Genomic DNA, 23,394 nt, shown 5'->3' with positions numbered 1-23,394 from the left:
GGTATGTATACAAAAATATGCATGTATAGCAGCTTTTTTTTTTGTGGTGCCAAAGAATTGGAAATTGAGGGGATGTTCATCAATTGAGGAATGGTTGAATAAGTTGTGGCATATGATTGTGACAGAATATTGTTGAGCTGTGGAAAATGACATAGGGATAGTTTCAGAAAACCATGGCAAGACTTATGTGAAGTAAAATGCAAAGTGAAGTGAGAACAACTGGGAGATCATTGTGCACAGCAACCACAATGTTATAACAATGATAACTGTAAAACTTGGCTTCTCTGATCAATGATCCAAGACAATTCCAAGGGAATCATGATAAAAAAAAAAAGCTATCCACCTCCAGAGATAGAACTGATGAGCTCAATGCAAGTTGAAATATAACTTTCTCACTATTTTTCTGGCTTTTAAAAAAATATGGAAATATGTTTTGCATGATTTCATTTGCATAATTGATATCATATTGCCTGCCATCTGAGTGGATGTAGTTGGGGTGGGAAGGAGGGAGAGAATTTGGAATTCAAAATTTAAAGAGAAAAGAACGCTAAAAATAAATAAATAATAAATTTTAAAAAATTTTAAGGCCCTGAGAGTCTCCCTGAATTAATAAATTTAAATAAATAATAAAAATATATAAAATAAAAAGACTTTCACTATTTTCTACTTCAAACATTTTATTTTATTTTTTATAGAAAAATTTTATTTTTAAAAGAGTTACTGTGACAGACAGTAATAGCAGTAGAAGTTTTTAAAAAATTCTAAATGACTTTTTTCAAAAAAGGTGATCTTGAACTACAGGACTTGATTTCTATAAGTGAACCTAAAGGAAGGCTATAAGAGGTTCTTAATATCTTCAAAATTAGTAAAGCCAATCATTTAAGTTAGAATTGAAGTTAAACTGTTTAATGCCTAATCCATTATATGATAAAATAAAATATAGTATAGGGGTTATTTATAAATTTTGTAACATTATGCTTCATTAATTTGTTAAAACACCTAAGTCCATAACTGGCAAGAAAAAAATAGAAAGTTATAGCAAGTGTGCATACACCAAAAATCCCAAGAAGGAAAATTTTGGATATTCAATTTCTTTTTCACAGGCAGTGCTAGTTAAAGAACCAGTACTAAGGGAAAACTGGCACTTTGAGAAATAAAGTTGTCACTGTTATGTAAAAAAATTTCCCACTGTTATTTTAAAACAAGCATTCAGATAAAAGCTAAGAGTTTGTGATGAAATGAAATGAAAGAAAATGAGGTAATGTTAAATAAATGTTAATAATTTAGCATAAAAATTTTCTGAAGTGTTTTGAGAAAAAAGTACAAATTTTATTTACATAATTATATACTTTGACTTTTTTTTTTTTACCATCTTTGTTTATCTTTTCTTTATGTTTTCAAATTTCACAAATTAATGTGTAGATGGAATCATCAACACCCTGTAGTATTTTTTCTGATGTTTCAATGAAAGGAATTCCATTACTTCTTGGTAAGGCCTGAATTTAGCAAGACTTTTGTATCTACTGTTCTGGAAGGTAAATCACATTTATTTCCTATGAGTACCATGGGTACATCTTCATTTGTTTTCTATAATGGTGAATATATTCAAACAATCTAATATTATTTATGGCAAATATACATAGAAAGCCCTCCTCAGTTCTGATGTACTGGTCCCTCATTGTAACCATATTCCTCTTGACCTGCTATATAGAGACTATCCCAGAGACAGATCTCTTCATCAATTACTACTTATTTCCTGTAGGAATCCTCCATCATAGCATTATACTCATCTACAAAGTGATTCTGAGTTAGCTGTATTGTCAAGGCACTCTTGCCTTTGCCACCAGCTCCAACAATCACAAGCTTATGGGCAGTCATTTTCAGCAGGCCTCTTTCTTTTGTGCCAGAGAGACTTTGGGTCTCCAGTCCTGTGACCTGTGGTAGTACTGCTCTCAAACCCACTCTGAAAAGTCTGGGACCCAGGAGTGCTAAAGGAGACAGAACTGGAAGTGCAGCCATCGCTCCTGCTACCGCCTCTGCTGCCGCCTCTGCTGCTGCCACCGCTGCAGCAAATGGGAAGTTCCCATTTGCTTTTTAAAAACAACTATAAGAAATTCTGTTACTTTCAAAACTGTCCTCTTTCTCTGCTCTTCCTTCTGTTCTTTTCAATGCACTCATTTCTTTTTCTTTCTTTTTTGGCATCACTATTGCTACCTACTTCTCCCCCCTCTTGTTTGCCAACCCCGCCCCCCCAAAAAAAAACCAACACAGAGAAAGAAAAAAACCAACCTTGTAACATATAGGCACAGTTAAACAAATGGAATCCACAGAGTAGCCATATCCAAAAATGCACATCTCTTTCTGCACATTGAGCTCTTTTGCCTCTCTTTTAGGAAGTGGATTAACATGCTTTATCATTAGTCTTCTAGGTCCAACAGAAAACTTTAGCTGATACTTTGAATCCTTAGTACTTTTTCCTTATTGAAATTACTTAGTGTTACTTTGTATAACCTTTGTGCTTGTTTATTTATTTGTACAAATTGTTCATTCTATTGATCAGAGTTCTCAAGTCTTTCTGTTTTTCTTTATGTTGTTGATATCCTTGTAAACATTGTTCTCCTGGTCCTCATTTCACTTTGCATCAATTCAAACTACTCAGGATTCTCTGAAATCATCTTTCATTATTTCATATAGTGCAAAATTCTATTACATTCATATATCACAATTTGTTCAGCCATCCCTTTAGATTTCAATTCTCATCTGTCTTCCTTTTTTTTAAATCCCCCTTTAATCTCCATTTTGGAATCAGGAAGTTTGTTTTGCTTTTGACTCTTCCCTCCACAGTATTTTCCTCCCTCTTAACCCTCCCCATTCTCATCCTCATTTGTTTCCCTGGTGAGTTTGATGAATTTTCCATTGAACCTTCTTTTGTCTGTTTCAGATAAGAGTAAGATTCATCTGATACCCCTATCTCCAACCCTTCTCCCATGTTTGTATACTTTTCTTGTGGTGTACCCCAAATATGAGAATAGCAAGCCCTACCCTATTCTTACTCCTTTTTACATGTAATCTAGACTTTTCTGAGCATGACCAGTTTGTCTAAGAAGCCCAGGTAATGTACAATAGTGTATTGCTTTTATCTTCCCTTCTTTTTTCCCTTTCTTAAAATCCTCAGAGCAGAACCAATTCAGTACCCTAACCCCAGTGTTCCTCATCCTCAGGCTCTCCGGTGGTGTGTTTTTTTTTTTTATCTCCCTCAAACTTTTGGAAGACATTAAGTTGTTTTTTTTTTAAAAGACATTAAGTTCTAAAGGACACATGTTGCTTTTCTCTCAGTTTTCATTTGTGATTTCTTGAAATATGGTGTTTAGGCTTCTTTATCATCATCATCATCATCATCATTATTATTGCTTTTTGGAGGGGGGAAGGCAGGGCAATCGGGGTTAAGTGAATTGCCCAAGGTCACACAGCTAATAAGTGTTAAGTGTCTGAGGCCAGATTTGAACTCAGGTCCTCCTGACTCCAGGGCCAGTGTTCTATTCACTGAACAACCTAGCCACCCCTAGGCTTCTCTTTTTAACCATGGTTTTCATGAAGACTAATGATTCTTAAGTTATCTTTCTTTGAGCTGTTCCAGGTCAGTTTTTCTTTAATAAATCAGATATGTTTTTCCCCTATTTTTTCAATCTTTTGATTTTGTTCCATGTCTCATAGATTGATTTCTGTTTGCACTATTCTACTTTTAGAGTTCATTTTTTTTACATGAATTGGAGGAGGTGGAAGCAGGAGCCGCACAGAAGTCTTGTTTCTACTCCACCATCTTGACTCCCCACTATTCTACTTTTTAGGAAGTCTATTATTTAGGCAAGTTTTACCACTGTCTTCTAAGCTGGTTATCCTTCTTCTATTTTTTCCCCTAGGGCTTTTTAACTCTTGCTTCATTTCTTTTAGGCACTGTGGAAATCCATATTTTTTCTTATCATTTCTCTTGCAAGTATTACAGTTTCTCTTGACTACAGCCATGGAATTAAAAGATGCTTGCTCCTTGGAAGGAAAATTGTGGTAAATCTGAACAACATACTAAAAAACAGAGTCATCATCTTGCTCACAAAGGTCTCTATAGACAAAACTATGGGTTTTTTCCCCGGTAGCAATGTATGGCTGGGAGAGTTGGTTTGTAGAAAACTGAGCACTGCAGAATCAAGGTTTTCCAATTGTGGTACTGGAAAAGACTTTTGAGAGTCTCTTGGACAGCAAGAAGATCAAATTAGTCAATACTTAAAGAAATTAACTCAGATTATTCACTGTAAAGTCAATACTGAAGCTGAAGCTTAAATACTTTGGCCACATAATGAGAAGACAGGATTCATTGGGAAAGACACTGATGTTGGGAAGGATTGAAGGCAAAAGGAAAAAGGGGACAGCAGAGGATGTGATGGGTAGATGGTGTCATGGAAGCAACAAATATTAGCTTGGGCAGACTTTGGGAGATAGGAGAGAAGGGCCTGGTGTGCTATGGTCCATGGGGTCAGGAAGAGTAGGACATGTTGGTTGGAACAAATGAACAACAACAGGGGCAGCTAGGTGGCACAGTGAATAGATCACCCACCCTGGAGTCAGGAAGGCCTGAGTTCAAATCTGACCTCAGACACTTGGCACTAGCTGTGTGACCTTGGGCAAGTCATTTAACCCCAATTGCCCTGCCTTCTCCGCTCCAAAAAGACAAAAAACAAACAAACAAATGAACAGCAACTTGAGGAGCTCTACAATATTTTTATACTAGTCGGTATCTTCTTTAGTTTACTTCTGTCTTCAGCTTTATTTTCTAAACTGGGGCTTTGTGCCAAAGCCAAGTCAATCTATGTGTATACTTTTGGGATAGGGTGGTTGGCTCTGCTTGGTCTTGCCCTGAGTTTCTGCACTGATTTTTACTTCCTGGGTTTATGCCCTTCTGAACCTTTGAGGTTCAAAGCAAAGGCATTCTATGACACCTCAGAACAGAATGCTAGGGACCTTAGGGCCTCTGAGCAAACTGGGTTATCCTAATCTGAGCACTGCTATTCCCTGAGGGTTCCAAGGTCCTCACCCTGGGGATTTTTTACCTCTCAGTCTTTCTATGGGGTCTTAACTCTTCTTACCTCCAGACACAGAGCCCTGAAGGCTATATGTATCTCTGGTCTTTTTCTGGTCATGCTGGGAGGCTCCCTTTCCTATTATTCATAGGTTTCTGGCTGACTTTTTTCCCCCCAATTCTGGAGTGGAAGAATTCATTTACTGAAGCTTCTCATTGGATTTCTTGTTCATTTCTTTTGGTCTGGCGTGAATTTCAAGTTTTTGTTAGAGCAGGTGTGTGGAGGAGCTGGGAAGCCTGCTGCCATTCAAGCAGCTATTTTGCACATGCATAGTTTTCAATGATATAGAAATGATTTCACTGAAATATTATCTGAGGGTCACAGAATATATGCTGGACCATTTGCACCACTGGTTATGGATTTCCTTGAATACTGACCAGTAAAACATTAAATTTATAGAGATGAAGTGTCCAACAGTTCCACGGACACCCATATTTTTCTGAATAGATTATGCTAGAACACAAATCTGAGCATATAATTTCCCTACTCAAAAATCTTTCATGTCTCCCTATTGTCTAAAAGATAAAAAACAAAACATTTAGTCTGGCATTTAAATCCTTGAACAATCTTCTTCCTACCTACCTTTTCAATTCTTTCATATTATGCCCCTTTTCCCACTCTCTTTTCTGGTCAACCTGGTTTTCCTGGCATTTTCTCCATTACTGGAGATGCCACCTGGTAACTGCCTTCATAGCTGAGGTAGTTCCTTCCTCCTTGGAATCCACAGCTCCTGAAGATCTAGAAAAGAAAGTTATACTAGTTCAATTCAAAAACACTTATTAAATATTTGTGAAGTTCTAGGCACTGTGCTATGTACTGGAGATATAAATAAGATGTGCTGGAAATTCCTCCTACCTTTCTGACTTTGTATTGGATGTCTCCTATGGTTGGCCTGTACTCTCTTCCCATCTCTGTCTGGGAATCTCTAGCTTCATTCAAAGCATGACTCAGGTGCTAAGTCCAACACAAAGATTTATCTGATTCTTTAAATCCTTAGTGTTTTTTTCTGTCTTGAAATTACTTTGTGTAGCTTTGTATTTATTTATTTTTGTGGGTACAAATTGAACCCATCCCTCCCCCTCCATTGCAAACTCTGTGAAGGGAAAGACTATTTTGGTTTTTTATCTTTATATTCCCAACTGTCTACCTTATTTAGTTAGCCTTCAAAAGTTAAAAATCCAGGGGAAGATCAATCATTGGACAACATTAAAAAAACAAACAAACAGGATTGTCATTTGCCACCATTAAAATTAAGCAAATAGGGCTTCTCTGTTAAAAAAAAATCTGGCAGTGGTGTGAGGGAGGAGTAGTGTTGTTGTACTGATGAGAAGGGCTATTAACCCCCCCCCCCAGTGGACCTTGCCTTCACGTGGGCAGTGCTGTGCCATGCCACTCTTTTTTTAGCTCTTTTCTTCTGGTGTGATTTTTTTTTTCTCTCTCTAATCCAATGGTCTCTAAACTTTCTTGAAAGTCACTGTAGCTGAAGTAGTAAGGTATCCTGAGGGACAGATAGGAGGCAGCATGTGTCAGGTGGGTCAAACCACTACTACCACCTCCCCTTGAGCCCCAGTAGAGATAGGCCAGGGCCCAAGTCCCAGAGCATTAGAAATTGCAGTGTGCTTCCAGAGCACTGGACTTGCTTCCTACCTGGCTCCTGTGGCCTTCATCAAGGGGAACAGTTCCTGTAGAAAAAGGGCCAACCATCCCTGCCACCACCATCAACCAACTGCCACCAATAGGTAAGTAAGCTCAAGATTTCTGGAAACAGTAGTATCACCCAGACCACTATCCCAGCTACCATCCTGGCCCCCTGCAGCCTTTGTCCAATAGAACAACCCTTGTGCAGAGGCTGCCTGGCAACTGCCTCCGTAGGTGGTGTAGCTCCTTCTTCCCCAGAATCCACAGCTACTTGAGACCTGGAAAAGTAAATTCCATCACCAGTTCAATTCAATTCAATAAACATTTATTAAGCCCCTACTATGTGCTAGGCACTATGCTAAGTGGGGATACACATAAGATTATTCCATTAGACTGTAAGATCCTTGAGGGTGGGGACTGTCTTTTGCTGTGTTTTGTGTCCCTAGCTTAGCACAGTTTAGGGCATGTAGTAAGCACTTAGTACACATTTATTGATTGATTAATGGATTGATTGATGAGACAAAAATTGGCATAATATTTGATACTAGAGTCATTAGAGGGCTAATGGAGTTTATTGAGTAGGGGAGCAACATGATCAGACCTATACTTTATTATTATTATTATTTTGCTTTTTGGAGAGGGGAAGGTAGGGCAATTGGGGTTAAGTGATTTGCCCAAGGTCACATGCCTAGTAAGTGTTAAATGTCTGAGGCTAGATTTGAACTCAGGTCCTCCTGACTCCAGGGCCGGTCCTCTATTCACTGTGCCACCTAGCTGCCCCCAGACCTATACTTTATGAAAATCATTTTGGCAGCTGTATGGAGGATGTCTTGGAAGGTGGGGTTACTTGAGCTATGAAGACCAATTAGAAGGTTATTACAAAAGTCCAAGTGAGAAGTAATATGATCCTGAACTAGGGTGATGGCCATATGAGTGAAAATAAACCAAATAGCACCATTGTGAGAAGTGCAGAGGTAGAACCAGCAAGATATGGCAACTCTCTGGAAATGTTGATATGGAGTAAGACAAAGTAAAGTGTCTAAGATGACATTGGGGTTGTGAGAGCCTGCATGCTTGGAAGTATGGGGGCTATCTTGTCAGTAATAGGGAAGTTTAGAAGATTAGTAAATTCATAAAGGAAGACAATGTGATGTTATCTATGATCCAGATTACAATCCATTCTTCTCTGCTCATCCTTTTGTCTTATCCAAAATGAAAGGGGGACTGGAGGGTGTACCTAACCAGTCACTGCCCCCAAACACTTTGTCCAGCCTTGGAGAGGCACATGAGGTGATCTTAGGGATAGGCGATGGAGGAGGAATTTTCCCAATGGTACCTGAGCAGATGTTGTACATAGTGTTAGTGTGGGTAAAACTAACCTAGGTTATAAGGAGTCAACACTTGGCTCAGAAGGGAATAGGTTAGAAGCTTGTATAGCAGAGGAAGTCGTCAGAGTCGGGAGGTGTTGGGGGATACTGGTAGATATGCTTGTGTTAGAGACATGCTCCATAGTTAGTTATTATATCAAGGGGGAATGTGACCTGTTTTCCTCCTATTTGATTGGTTGATGACATACTTCCTAGGGTCAGGATCCATTCCTTGCAGCGATTCCATGGTCCTCATTTTTGAGATGACTTTTCTAGTCGACTACTCCTTGGGCATGACTTAATTTTCCTCCCAAGACTGGAATGGGAAAGAAGGGAAGAGAAAGTGGTCAGGATACTCCATCTCATACTAGTTACATCTAGTTACAACTTTTCCATTACCCAAATGGTTTTCACATTTGTCTCTAGAGAGATCTGGATTTGTATTCTTATTCCTGCTCTGGAATTTTATTTTATTTTTTAAAATGTGAATCAGTTTTAAGTCCATGTGCCAAGAAGTATCCCAGTAGTTGTAAAAATCTCTCCCTCCTGCTAGGTGCTCCCCACTGTATTGTAGAAACAAGCATGCTCATATATAACCTATTTTGTGATTACCTGTCAGCCTGTTATTTGGTTCATTACCATATGAATTCTCCTCACCCTAAGTTCTTAGGTAAGCTGTATGTTTGGCTTTTTCCTTTGCAAACTCAACCTCTCATTAACTCATCAATCAGCTCTAAGCCCTTACTCCAGTTTATTTTCCAACAAGCAGTTCATCTTTCTACATCCAAACCCTTGATGGTTTGGATGTAGCCTAATAAGAACTAAAGTTTCTGGCTATACAACTTAACATTGTAAAAATAAAGCAAAGACAATGTTTCGGCTATGGAAAAGATCAGAATTGCCTCTAATCAAAGCGCTGGTTAACTTTTTTTTTGTATTTGTGTTTATAAATACACTTTTTGGTTAGTGAAAGAGCTGTTAAAGTAGAGAAGGTGTCTTCCATATACAAATGATCAATATGAATAAACACACACTGGACAGAGACAGAGATAGACCTCTTATACTGAACTCTGCCTCAAACACATCCTGCATTCTGTAACAATTGCTGGGCAGAATAGCTAGCAGAAGGACTGACTGATAGTTGATTCCCTCAGAAGTGGGGAGAAAAGCACCCTGGAATGGCTCTTGTGTCTTGAAGTCCCTAGGAAAGGCTACTTTGGGCATTTTGGTCTTCCCCACACATCACTCAATGCCTGGTATGCAAACTCTAGCAGAACAAAGGCTAAATATGGTGGAATCTGAATTACAGTATTTCAGATTCATCTTCTCAACTTGTTCCTAAGTCAATTCCTGCATTGGCTCTTAGAAATTAATGCTTGGGATCTTGCTGCATAACATGAAGCAAAGCTGATATCTAGAGGAGGTGGGAATGATGAAGTAGGTATGTTCCACAACAGGCAGCAGAAAGTTGTAGAACTGATGCAACTCCATGATGGAGTTCAGATTTAGCCATTGGCATTCATTCATGGGCCTCAGGGAGTTGGTGGTGATTACATTGTAACTGTTTTCATTCTGTTGCATGAACTTGAAGCCATTTTGAACATGCAAGGTCAGCTTTGGGTTGGAGTAGCCTACCACAACTGCTATGCCCAGAAAATACTTCTTAGAGATGTGGATCTCATCAGTCTCACATCAGACCACCGACTACATTGATAGAGGTTTCATTACTTCCTACAGGATATTCCTGTCCCGACTATCAATGGTAATCACCTTTCAGGTGAATGGGATAGCTGCAGAGGGGTAGGTTGGCAATGATCTCCTGATATAAGACCTTATTCTTCTCTGTGTATTGCATGACTCTATCCAGCACCAGGACATTGCTATAGGTCATACTGTGAAAGACCAGAATCTCCTGATAGTGGGAACACTGGTGGTACAAGCTCATCCACTTGCAAGAACATTGCCTGAATGGGCCATAGGATGTAGTCTTTTGGAACCAGCCCTCCTAGATGGGGAGAAGGTGGAGACAGCAGTGCCTCCAGCTCCAAGGGCTTCCAGTGCCTCCAGACTGCCTATGCTACAACCTAACAAATAGCTAATGTTTACATAGTACTTTAAATGTTACAAAGCATTTTATATATATTATCTCACTTCATTAATGTACATATATTGCTTCATTCGATCCTTCCAACAGCCCTGTGAGATAGTGAGTTGCTATTATTATCTTCATTTTACAAATGAGGAGACCTAGATGTTAAGTGACTTGCCTAGGGTTTCACAACTAGTAAGTGGCTGAGGCATTTGAACTCAGGTCTTCCAGATTCTAAATTCAACACTTTATCCTTTATGCCACATATTTGCAATTGCTTTAAAGTAACTGCTGACTTCTCTGCAATTCAGGAATAATCCCATCATTCATATTTCTTAAAACAGCAGTCAAAACCTTTCAAGAATTCTCTGTATGATATTTCTTTGGAAGATAAAAAGTTAAAATTGTTCTCTAAGGAAAGAAGTTCTTTTCATCCTCTTTCTCTGTGTACCTCACTGTCTCTCTCTTTTAAAAAAAATTATTCAATTTTATTTTAAATTTCAAATTCTCTCCCTTCCCTTCCCATTGAGAAGGCAAGAAAAACAACACACACAGTATGTATGTATAGTCATGAAAATTTAATTCCTGAAGTAGCCATTCCAAGAAGGAAGAAAAGGGCAGAACTAGAGGGAGGGAGGAAGGGACTGAGGGAGAGAGAGAGAGAGAGAGAGAGAGAGAGAGAGAGAGAGAGAGAGAGAGAGAGAGAGAGAGAGAGAGAGAATATTTCAATCTTCACTCTGAGTCCATCAACTCTCTAGAGGCAGATAGGATGTTTCATCACCTTGGTCTCTCTTTAACCATGCCTATTCACAATTTCTGTAGAGAAGAGAATCAAATTGATGTCCTCTCAAGATCCAATTACCTCTTAAAGCTACAGTAATAAGTATCTATAGTCTTTGCAAGAGTTGTTATTTAAAAGAGGCATCAGACTCTATTACCTTTTATTTTTTGCTGCCTTTGTGCATGGATACACACAAGTGAGTAATGCAGTGGTCAACCACATTATCTTAGAAAACTGATGTTAAAACAAGTGTGAAACAGAAAACAAATACTTAAGAAATAGAAATTGGAAAGCAGACATTAGTCTCTCCAGAGAAGGGAAAGTGCAAAAGGAAAAGGCTTGGGAAAGTGAGGAATCTCTAATGGTTCTCCGCAGTTCCTGCAACTCAGTCTGCTCCAAGGGCTTCCTGCACATAATTCAAGCACACCATCTTGGTGTCTTTGCAGAAGTTCCTCTCCAGCTGTAAGTATCCTTATTTCCCCAGCACTTAGCACAGTGCCTGGCACACAGTAGGTGCTTAATTAATGTTTATTGGTTGATTATTTGTCTGATCCTCAGCTTCTCTCCTTCTCCCTGATGGAAGGGGAGGCTGGATGGGCAGTGGATCAGCTTGCCTCCTCTTCCCTGGGGGAGTCATTTTGGCTTTCTTCTACAAGGCTGCCTATTCCAGCAGTGAGCATACCATCTGCCTACCTCAGCCAGCTCTGTGTCTCCATTGCCTCATCCAGCATACACCATCACTCTATGCTTCCTGGGTTAGGTGCATAGGATTGTATCTCCTAGTTATCCTTTCCCTCTTGATTTGAGGATGAGCTCGTCAATCACACATTCGTGTATGTTCTGGCCATGTCACCAGGGGAGTGAAACTCCCTGAGGATTAAAGAATGAGGAAAGCTGGGAGATTCCCATCTTGGTCAGCAAGTTATCTGTATATGTTTGGCAACCTGAATGAGTGCTTTCCAGAGATTAATCAGTGGGATCAAAGTCCTCTCTTGAAGAGAAATCCAACAGCTGATGCCCCTCCCCCATTCCCTTGCTATGTTAGAAGTGACATCATTTGTGCTTGACTTCAATTAAAGGGAACCCAAACTATCACTTTAAGCAGTTCCTCTTTAATAAATAAAACTCTATCTGTCTTTTTCTTCAAAAAGTCCCAAGCTACTTATATTGGGAAAGCATTTTTTCCTCTTTAATTAAGGATCTAAGGATTGTTAAGTAAAAACTTTGACACCAGTGTAAGATAAGTGATTCTTGTTAAAGTGGATCCCCCCTTGCCCCTTAGAAAAGCCTCAAACAGGGACTGGGCAGATTCTCTATGCTTATACCTCGATCCAGGCTATTTTAAAAGTAAGCTGTTGCATAGGAATTCAAACCACTTAGAGCAAGTAGGGTCTATGTGAACTAGATAATAGAGCTTCTCTACACCTTAGAGATCATCTAGTCCTTCACTTGTCATTTTTAGTGGAAGAAACTAAAACCCCAGAAGGTGAAATAAGCTGCCTATAGTCATGCAGGTAACAAATGGTCTGGGATTGGATTTGAGTCTAGGTCACAGAACCCTTTCATCTTAGATTTGGAAGGATCTTTGCAGGTCATTTAGTCCAAACTCCACTTGAAGCAGCCTTGAAAGCCCTCTCCCTACATAACATCACCATCTTTATCTAGTTTCTACTCAAACATCTCAAGTGATTAGATACCTAGTCTTTTTCAGGGCAGTCCATTGCATTTTTGCACAGCTCTCATCATTAGGGAATTTTCCCCCATATCCTGTGACTCCACTTCAGGAGGATGCCCAGGGCAGCCATTTGGCTGATGAGATCATCATTTCCCAACTGACTGCACACCTGAACTACATTGGAATCTCATCATCCTGCAATAATATGGTATCAACCCTAAAACTCACCTCTCCTCTGTACCCACCCACCCAGGCCTCTCCCCTCCTCTAATTAGAGCAGAGGATGAACAGCAGAAAGCTCTTCCCAGATCCCCTGTTTAAGGAGAGCACCTCTTCATTTCCCACTTAGCTTTAGCCTTCTAGACTTCACCATCTGTAATGCCAAGCAAAGGCAACCTCCCAAGGTTCAAAATACCAGCATAGGTGCTCTCCATTTTATTCAGTGAAAAATTAAGAACAGAGAAGATCAAAATATGACATCATTCAAAATACAGCATTTACTAAGTGTGATTCAATAATCTCCAAGTACTACCCCCAAGTGTGATTTAATCAAGTACTACTCCACCCTTGGACATTACATTCATTTAATCAATCACAAAGTCCCTCTTCTAAATACTACTCCACCCCTAGGCTTTACATTCATTTAGTCCATCACAAAGCCCCTGTTCTCAAATGGAGATTGGTTTCCAATCACAAGTAAAGTACATTCATTTGTTCAACCACAGAGCACAAAAAGGTCAAAAGTTCCCCACCCTTGGATCACAATTGAATCTACCCCAGAGTTACAACAAGCTTAAGCACATCATTTAATGCCCAAATGGAGGTCTTTTCTTCATCTTGACAGGAGGCAAGTTCTCAGCAATCTTTGTTCCTGGGGAGACAAAGCTTAGCAAGGCCACAAGACACATTGCCAGTCTCTTCATTAATTCATTCTCTGTCTGCAGAACAGTCCTAGGACCCCTGAAAACATTAGCAAAACCCTCTTCCAGGATTTCTGTAAACATACAACAAGAAAATCCTTCTTCAGGGCTTCTGAACCAACAGAAATGTTCCAAGACTTCTGCAACAACAGGACTGTCCTTCACCAGTGGATAGAATTCACTCTCTGTCTGCAGAACAGTCTCAGTAGCTCTGAACCAACAGCAAGGTTCCAAGACTTCTGCAACAACAGGACTGTCCTTCACCAGTGGACAAATCTGGCAAAACAACATCAAAACAAAGTACCAGCATAACAGCCATGTCTTCTCAGTCCTTGGCAGCTCTGGGTGGCAGCTCTCAAAAGTCCTGGGCAAATCAAAGTGGCCCTCAGCAATCTTCTCAGTCTCTCTCTGCCTCCAAGGTGCTGCTTCCAAAAAGTTCTTCTGCCTCTCTCTCTGCTTGTGTCTCTCTAAATTTACATCACCAGCTCCTCCCAGTTCAGCCCTCTCTCTTCACCTCAACAAGTCCATCCACTCAACAAGTGGGATTAACAAGCTCTGGGTTTTAACACAATCAATTTGAAAACCAAGACAATACAGGGGGATCCTTATATTCTATTATATATATATATATACATATATATATATATAATGAATATATTCTATATTCATTACTATTACACCATCCCCACCCCACTCTTCTTTTCCTCTCTTTTTAGCTTCTTTTTATGTATTGTCTTTGTCCTTTTAGATTGTGAGCTCCATGAAAGCAGTGAGTATCAGGGAGTATCATTTGCCTTTCTTTGTATACTCAGTATGTAGCACTTAGTAAGCACTGGTTTGGTTGTTCATGTAGGGAGTCTTGGACCCCATGACAGGACTCCATGGACCATACTGTTCATGAGTTTTCTTGGCAAAGATGCTGGAGTGGTTTGCTAGTTCCTTCTCCAATGGATTAAGGCAAACAGAGGTTAAGTGACTTGCCTAGGGTCACATAGCTAGTAAGTAACTTCAGGCCCAGTGCTTATATACTTAATAAATGTTTATAGACTGACTGAATAACTCCAAATCCAATGTTCCTTCAATTAAAAAAATATATATACAACAACTTAATTTTCCAATATATCTCCCCCCTTTCTCCAGAGAGTTATCCCTTATGACAAAGAATAAATGATAAAGGAAAAATAAAAATAGTTCATCAAAACTAGCCACCACATCAACTATGTCTGACATTATATGCAATGTTCCACACCTGAAGTCCCCCACCTCTACAAAAATGGAGGTAAGGTTCATTCCTTGGGGTCAAGCTTGGTAACTATAATTACATGTTATTAATATGTAACTTTCTATGGGTTGGGGTTTTTTTTTTGTCCTTTCTTTTGAAAAATATTTTAGTCATTGTGAGTATTGTTTTCTTGCTAGTGTTCTTTCTACCATCTTAAAATGCATTATATATGTATGTGTGTGTATATATATATATATACATACACACATATATGCATATGTCAGAGGCAGAACCTGAAGCCAGATTCCCTAATTTACTTTTCTTACCACTCTTTGCTTCCCCTTAACATTGTCTCTCTTCCTTTAAGATGCAGCTCAAACCTATCTTCTGCATTAAGCCTTTCTTCATACTCTCAGCTTCTAGTGTCTACAATCCTAAGTTACTTTGAATTTAACTATCTTATAATTAACATTTATTCATTTTATATTTATTCTGTATGTGTATGTACATTGCATGTTTTTTTTTTATTCCTTCATTAAAATGTTAAACTCTTTATGCATAGAGATTGGTTTTTTTTTTTGTACTTGTATTTCCAGTGCCTAACACAGGGCTTGGCACCTAGTAGGGTCTTAATAAATAGCTGCTTATTGATTGATTGGTACCACGCTGTCTTTCATGCTCCCACTTGCTTGTGCTGGACTCAAATAGTAAGCAAAAGAAGCAACAATACCAAGAAACCTGGTTTATTTAGTTTATGGGTGTTTAGGCCTTTGCTCTGCACTTTGCTCTGGATGAAAAAGGGCCCAATCAACCTAGGAATTCAAATATAAGATAGAAACCAAAGGATTCTTTTCCCCTTTCATGTGCATAATGAATTTCCAAAACAAAACAAAAACCAAAGAGAACTGGAAGCTGTTGCATGACAAAAAGGTCTAAGGTTGTCATTTTGTTCTAAACTGCCCTGAGGACTTAGAGAGAGACAGAGAGAGAGACTGAGAGACAGAGAGAGAGGAGGGAGGGAGAGAGAGAGAAAGAGAGAGAGAGAGAGAGAGAGAGAGAGAGAGAGAGAGAGAAAACAACTTGATCTTAAGACCTTTTTGAGAAGTCCAGTTAAAGATAGAACTTGGGTAGTCATCTTTGTGAAGAAAAATTTCCCCTCATTTCTTGATGAAAGTGGAGAAAAAAGAGATAGTGCTTCCCAAAGCCCTTTTATATTCAAATGAAGAATATCCTTGATAAAAGAGGAAAATTACCAAGTATAATCAGGAATCTCAAAATGTACATATCTGAATCAGTAGTAAATGGGGTAGACAATCTTCAATGTAAAATCACAGTGTTTTATGCCTTGTATATATTTATGCTTTATTCCTCCTTCTTAAAAAATCTACATGTTAAAAAAAGTTAAATAATAATATTTTGAAAATTCTCATACAAGATACATGGGCTCATTTTTAGGAAAAGGTCTCTTGAAAAATCCAGTCTAAAAATATGTTACTTTTCCATACACTAGTCTAGAGCCATAACTAGAATTTTTTCACCTAGGGCAAAAACCCCAGGGAGTAGGGTGAAAAGGAGCCTGGGAGGGAAGCCCTGAGGGTAATGACTGTATCTTATAGTTGAATTGGTGGAGGACCTCAAGACTCGACTTGGAGATTGAGTATCCCATAGCGAGGAAGTATTTCTTGAATTCTGTGGCAGAACTCTGTCTGCTTTCCTTATCCCCATGCCAATTGAGACTCCTCAAAGCAGTAGGTAGTTTTATTTTTTCACCCTCAAAGATGGTAACATAAAGTAACATTTGATTATGTTCATTTGATGTCTTTTCTTTGTCCAGTTCAATAATGATACACAAAGGACCATAACCTAGTGAGAGTATCCTAAAATGAAATAATAAGAAATGTTATTTAAAGAATAAACAAAATTCAGTGGCAGATGAGAGAATGATATGCTGTAGGGGATGTTTCCTCCATTAAGTGTTAGCAGTTAGCCTTGGGAGATAAAGTCCTCCTCCAAAGTGCTATTGCCAGCCCTCTCTGCTATGACCAGGGTAGGTAATAATATTGCAAAAACCTGAATTTTTCTAAATACTTAATTGAATGAATGAAATTAAACAGCATTTCTTAATTACTTGCCATGTGGAAGCACCATGCAAAGAACAGGAATATAAATAGAAAAGTAAGATAATCCCTACTCTCAGGGAGCTCACATTCCAATAGGAAGGGATAACACAGGAGGTTCCAGCTACATGGCAGTTGGAAAGGCCTAGTGGTCCTTATTGGGCAGTGACAAAGCAGATGGTAACACATCTTCTTCAATGTCATTTCCATTGATAAGACCATATCATTTTTTTTTTTTTATCATTGAGTCATTTGATGCTGTCAAGAACTTTAGTGATGAGAACTTCTTTTCTGGGTCTTTAGTAGCTGCGGCTGCTGAGGAAGTGGAGGTTGTATAACACCTGCAAAGGAAACTGCCAGGTTGCATTTTGACAAGGGTTAATTCCTTTGATTGTGCCTTTGAAGGCTGGGCTAGAAATAGAACTAGTGATCAGGGCCATTAGGAAACTGCTATTCCTGTAACTCTCAAGCCTAGGACTGTTGGTCAACAGTTGGTATGGAAGGCAGTGAAGATGTTAGGTCGCAAGGGGTTGTTCTCCTCAAGGACAAGGCTCTTGGGTTTAGGGTCCTGTGCTGTCTCTATCAGCATCTAAAGGGAAATGGCAATCAAAATCCCGACAGTCTTGAGTGGTCCTAGCTCTAGCTAGTAGCTATGTAGAAAAAGTTTTTAGTACCCAGCATAGCTAAATTCCAACTTCTTCCAGAAATATAGAGCTTATCAACAAGACATATTTCTTCTTCCTATCATTTTTATCATGCTTGTAGCTATGTTCCTACTAACTCTTTCCTAATGCCACTCAAACCAGACTGGGATGTTCTACCTCTGTGTTTATTTACCCCCATTATATTATCATTGGGATACAATGGCATTTGTTCAGTCATTTCAGTTGTGTCAGACTCTTTGTGAACCTATTTGAGTTTTTCTTGGCAAAGAAACTAGATTGGTTTGCCATTTCCTTCTCCAGCTCATTTTACATATGAGGAAACTTTTAAAATATGAGGCAGATAGGGTTAAGTGACTTGCTCAGGGTCACACAGCTAGTAAGTGTCTGAGGCTGGATTTGAACTCAGGTCTTCTTGACTCCAGAACTGATACTCTATTCATTGTTCTACCTAGATGCTCTATATTGGTATAGTCCCATACATATTCACTTCAAGTTTTAGGGAACATATTCTTCCATCATAGTAGTATTTTTATTGTGTTTGTATGTCAAGTGTCCCTTGATAGCTGAGCATTCCTGTGACTTCTGGGAGATAGTCTCCCTCCAGCTAATGTCCAAGAAGTCTTGTTTTTATCTGAGCTTCTCATTCATACTTGGATATTTTAAGATTAAATGCTAGTGTAAATTTTAGTGACTCCTTCCAATGTCAAAGACCACCTAGTCCAAACACCTTGGTTTAAGTAGGTAATGAAACTGAGGTCTTGGAAGGTGTAGTGACTTGTCAAAATCACAAAGGTGGTAAGTACCAGAGGTGAGATTTGGTCATCTGACCATGTCATCTGACTCCTGAGCTAGCATTTGTTCCACTGCACCATGATGTCGAGGTTCCCCAGCAGCAGTATGGTGGGGAGGAAACACCAATGGATTTGATGTCAAGGTTCCCCAGCAGCAGTATGGTGGAGAGGAAAAACCAATGGATTTGATGTCAAGGTTCCCCAGCAGCAGTATGGTGGAGAGGAAAAACCAATGGATTTGATGTCAAGGGACCTAGGCTCTGTCACTTATTTCTTGTGTGATCTTAACTTCTCTGGGCCTCAATTTCCTCAACTGTAAAATGAGGGGGTTGGATCAAATGGCCTATGAAGGAAGTCCCTTCTGTTCCTAGATCTATGATTGTATTATCCTAGGTCCTCCTACAATTGGTATATGGCATGGCTCTTCAGGTGCTACCAGCCCTTTGCAAGAGAAATCCTTCACTCTCATGGGCACTGTGCCATCCCTACAGAGAACAAATACTCCAGAACTTCCTTGTATTTTCAGGACACACAATTCTTCCTGTGTCATAGTTCTAACACAGGGCTCTGTGAGGCACTTCTGCTCATAGAGCTTTACTTGTTGCTAATGGACTTTGGCTTCAAAGAAGTTTGCCCAGGGATCAGTAACACCCTGTCCCCTATCCTTTCCAAGTAGGTCTCAGTCATTGATTGACACTGGGTTCAGACTAGTTGAGTCTAAAGCCCAATGTCCTCTCTCAGTCACTAATCTATGAGCTTGACAAAGTAACCCCCTCCCCCTTTTCTCCTCTCCTGCCTGTCAGATTCCAGGGAATCAAAGGCAACTGGGTGGAAATATGCAAATTACTCTAGGCTAGAACTATCCCACCTGGGGGAGGGGAACCTAAGCAGTGTCCCATCCCTTCCCAGTGCCTCTCCCCTTTCCCCCAATGACACTAGACACTAGGAAAACTGAAAGAAGAGAAATAGCCCCCAATGACATTTCTAAATCGCTTATAATCTGCTTGTTGAAAGAAAACATGGCTACTAATAGGTTAGATGCCTCTAAATATAGCATGTAGCTTCTCTGAGGAAAAGATTTATTCTTATTTTTTCTCTTTAGTTTACTGAATGTATAAGAAACTACTGAGGTTTTTGTTGAACTTTTCTACTCTTTTTAAGATACAACTCCACCACAGGAGATGGGTGAAGGGGTGGGTTAAATAATTATTGAACAGTGAATTTTGAGACAGTAAAAGCCTCTATAAATAAAATCTATTGTTATGCTTTTAATTGCCTGAGCCAACCAGGCTGGAGTCCTTAAACACCACAAAGGGAGTAACAAATCCTCTGGGATCTTGTTACATTTCCAACTGAGGTGACTAAATCTACTTCAATTGCTGCGTTCCCCTTGTATTCACAGGAGCCCCACATGTGGTTTGGGGTCCAGGTGTGTGCATTGTCTTGACACCAGATTTGGATCTCTTGGCTTTCCCTGTGAAAATTCCACCTTCTTCAGGAAGTTACCAATCTCTCTTAATTATACTGCCTTCCTTCTGCTGCTTATTTCCTATTTATCCTGTACATAGGTATTCCTGTGCTGTCTCTCGTTCGATTGTGAGCTCTTTGAGGACACGGTAAGTCTTCTGCCTTTCTTCATTGTTTTTGTCTATCCTTAACACTTAGCAAAGTGGCTGGCCCATAGTAGGGGCTCAATTAATGCCTATTGGTTAACTATATCTATATGCAACACACTATACTGTGGCATCAAAATAATACAAAATATACAAATACAAAATAAACAAATACAAGTAATACAAAAATGATACAAAATAATACCCCCCCCCCCAATCCTCTTGTCAGTGTCAAGGCTCCAGCAAAGATCTGCACCTTATGTATTTTGCAGATAGGAAAATAAAGGCACCAAAAGAACACTTACTTGTTCATGATTAGTGATTGACAAAGTTAGAGCTAGAACCCAGAGCTGTGATTAGAGTAATGCAAATGAGAAACATACACATGTATGTGGGTAAGGATGCATATATACATACATAATGTATGTTTACATTTGTGTCCATATATTAAAATTTATATACATACACATGCACACAAATATTTGCTGAGAATACAAACTATATGAGAATTTTGAAAGTAAAGAATGTACTGTGGCCTAAGTCGGAGCTGAGGAAGACTCTGGGCAATGGGATAGAGTTGGTCCCAGTTTTAATTCCATCCCCATACTTACCTTGTATTTATTTTTACACAAAACACACATACATGCATACCTATATATACATGCATATATATGTGTGTATACACATATATTATCTCTCCTCATTCAATATAAGCTTCTTAAGGTCAGGATTTGTTTAATTTTTGTCTTTGCATTCCCAATACCTAGCACAATAAGGGCAGTTAGTTGACTCAGTGTATAGAACACCAACCTTGGAGTCAGGAGGACCTAAATTCAAATCTGATCTCAGACACTTATCAGTTGTGTGACCCTGGGCAAGTCACTTAACACTGTTTGCTTCCATTTCTCATTTGTAAAATGAGCTGGAGAAGGAAATGACAAACCATTTACATATCTTTGCCAAGAAAACCATAAATGGGGTGGTAGAGTTAGACAACTGAAATGATTCAATGACGATACCTAGCACAATACCTAGCATATAGTAGATAAATAAATAAATGCTTGTTAGTTGGTCTGACTCAGACTAAATACCAAGAAGCAATCATTTAATCATGATAAAAGCTGACATTTATGTAATGCTTTGCTGTTCTCAAAGGATTTTATATAAGTACATTATCTCATTTGAACCTCATGATGACTCTATGATTTTGCAGATGCCCGTGGTTTGTGCCTATGGTTGCAAGAACACAGCATAATTCTAAGGCATTAACAACAGTACTCTAAAAGGCCACAAAATGGAGATGTTGCTTCATGTGGCTAATAGTTTTCCTTTACAATATGAGGATATTCTTTAGTTAATAGGACTGAAAGTGAGAGTTTTCCCAGCCATTGTAGATGAAATACTGGCCTGTGAGTCAGAAGATCTGGGTGCTAGTCTCAGTTTTGCTACTTCCTAGATGTGTGATCTTAGGCAAGTCATTTAACCTTTTGGAATTTAGCTTCCTTCTTTTTAAGATAAAAGTATTGAACTATATAATCTCTAAGGTCTCTTCTGTCTCTAAAATTCTGTTATTTATATTTGTATTAAAAAGGAAAATACTTCTTTGTTACCAATTCTGACAAAGATGGATTACCCATTTTTGTACTTGGAGAATTATTTTTTCTCCTAGAATGAGCAACATTAGTGCAAAGGTAAATGTCACCCATGTGTCCACATGAGTTATCTAAATGTGGCTTGCAGGTAGGATGAGTCAGGACTATTGTTGTTCAGCTTTGTATAACTCTTTATGATCACCTGGACCATGCTGTCCATGGTATTTTCTTGGCAAAGATACTGGAGTGACTTGCCATTTCCTTCTCCAGTGGATTAAGGGAAATAGAGGTTAATTGAATTGGGTAGGGTCACACAAATTGGGTAGGGTCGAACAGCTAGTAAGTGTCTAAGGCTGAATTTGAACTCAGGTATTCCTGACTCTAGGCAAAGAGCTCTATCCACTGAACCACACAGCTGTCTCCTGGAATCAGGATTAGAGAATTGCAAAAGTATTGCTTTGCTGTAGTGAGGGCTCAGTTGAGGTTGTATAATATAAATCTATATAGGATCCAGTTCATAGTGTGATTATTTTCCTTCTCTTCTACTAATAACATGGTGTTTACAACAAGTAGCATGTAAATTCAAGTGAAGGAAGCAGATTTTGGGATTAATCCACACTTGGAGTTTGGGAAGGCATTACTGGTGCTAATATACAGGGGGCAAGAGACTTGTAATAGTATAAGGGGACAAGAGACTAACTAAAGTGTTGAGGACAGTTTAATTAATTAATTTAATTTAATTAAAACCAGAGGATCTGGTTTAATAAGGAATTAAGATAAGGAAGGCAGGAGAATGTAGCTGGGGCAGAGGTGATAACTTGAGAAAGAAGTGCTAGGGGGAGGGGAAAGGGAGAAGTGGTGAGTGTCCCATAAAAGAAGCACAATCCAGGTAGCCAGTGGATATTACACCTGCAACTTCCCTCTTCAAGTCTTTAAGACATGAGAGATGATCTCCAAATGACAAGTGGAGATATGTGTAATTATTTTTATTGTGAGTGCTTTCTAAGGTTACTAGAACACTAAAAGAAAAACAGATATAAGAAATGGGTGGTTCTTACTTGGTGCTATCCTTTTTTTTTTTTATGAGGGAAGGCAAGGCAATTGGCATTAAGTGATTTGCCCAAAGCTAGTTAAGTATCTAGTGTGTCTGAGGTCAGATTTGAACTCAGGTCCTCCTGACTCTAGGATGGGTGCTCTATTTACTGCACCACCTAGTTGTCCCTACCTGGCGCCATTCTTGCTTTCACTTAATTGAGTTTTTTTTAAATTTTGTTAATAAATGTAATTGATAATTTACTATTATTTCTCATAAATACCTGTGATTGACCCTGCATTTTGTTGCCTGGTTTCCCTTCATTCATGGCATGAGGGGATGGGACAGCTCTGGGAGCCACATAGGAGAGAATGAATTTTTTTCCTAAATTGCAGGGCTGGAAAGAATTTTGTTTTCTAACTGAGGGCATAAGCATGAGCCATTTTCATAACTACATTCCCCAAAGCAGAATTACTGTGGATTTGGGCCATTTTTCACAAATCTGTCTCTTAGTCATGAAAGTGCTTAATAGTAACTAAAAGTTACACACACAAAGAAATATTATGCTTAATAGTAATATTCAAACTGAGAATACATCCATTTTAAACATGCATGCACTAACTAATCTGGTAATTAAATTTACAACAGAAGGGCATATTGTTTTACAAGAGCAAATAAATAGAAAACTAATAGTAGGAAATTTCAGCATTCTACTATCAGAACATGAAATTTTTAAAAATTTTATTAAAAAAAGGGTTT

The 23,394-nt window shown here is 38.9% G+C and overlaps 1 pseudogene; it reads right to left on the bottom strand.

The window, feature by feature from the left end:
* Positions 1-9,348: 9,348 nt before the first annotated feature.
* Positions 9,349-22,837, bottom strand: LOC138153692 (spermidine synthase pseudogene; annotated as a pseudogene).
* Positions 22,838-23,394: the final 557 nt, after the last annotated feature.

The sequence above is a fragment of the Petaurus breviceps genome, unplaced genomic scaffold (assembly GCF_028583685.1).
Source record: "Petaurus breviceps papuanus isolate PSGF00001 unplaced genomic scaffold, PetGlider_PUasm1.0 91023, whole genome shotgun sequence".
In the NCBI taxonomy this organism is placed as follows: Eukaryota; Metazoa; Chordata; class Mammalia; order Diprotodontia; family Petauridae; genus Petaurus; species Petaurus breviceps.
Note: the sequence above shows the minus strand (reverse complement) of the source record. Positions and strands in the feature narration are given on the sequence as shown.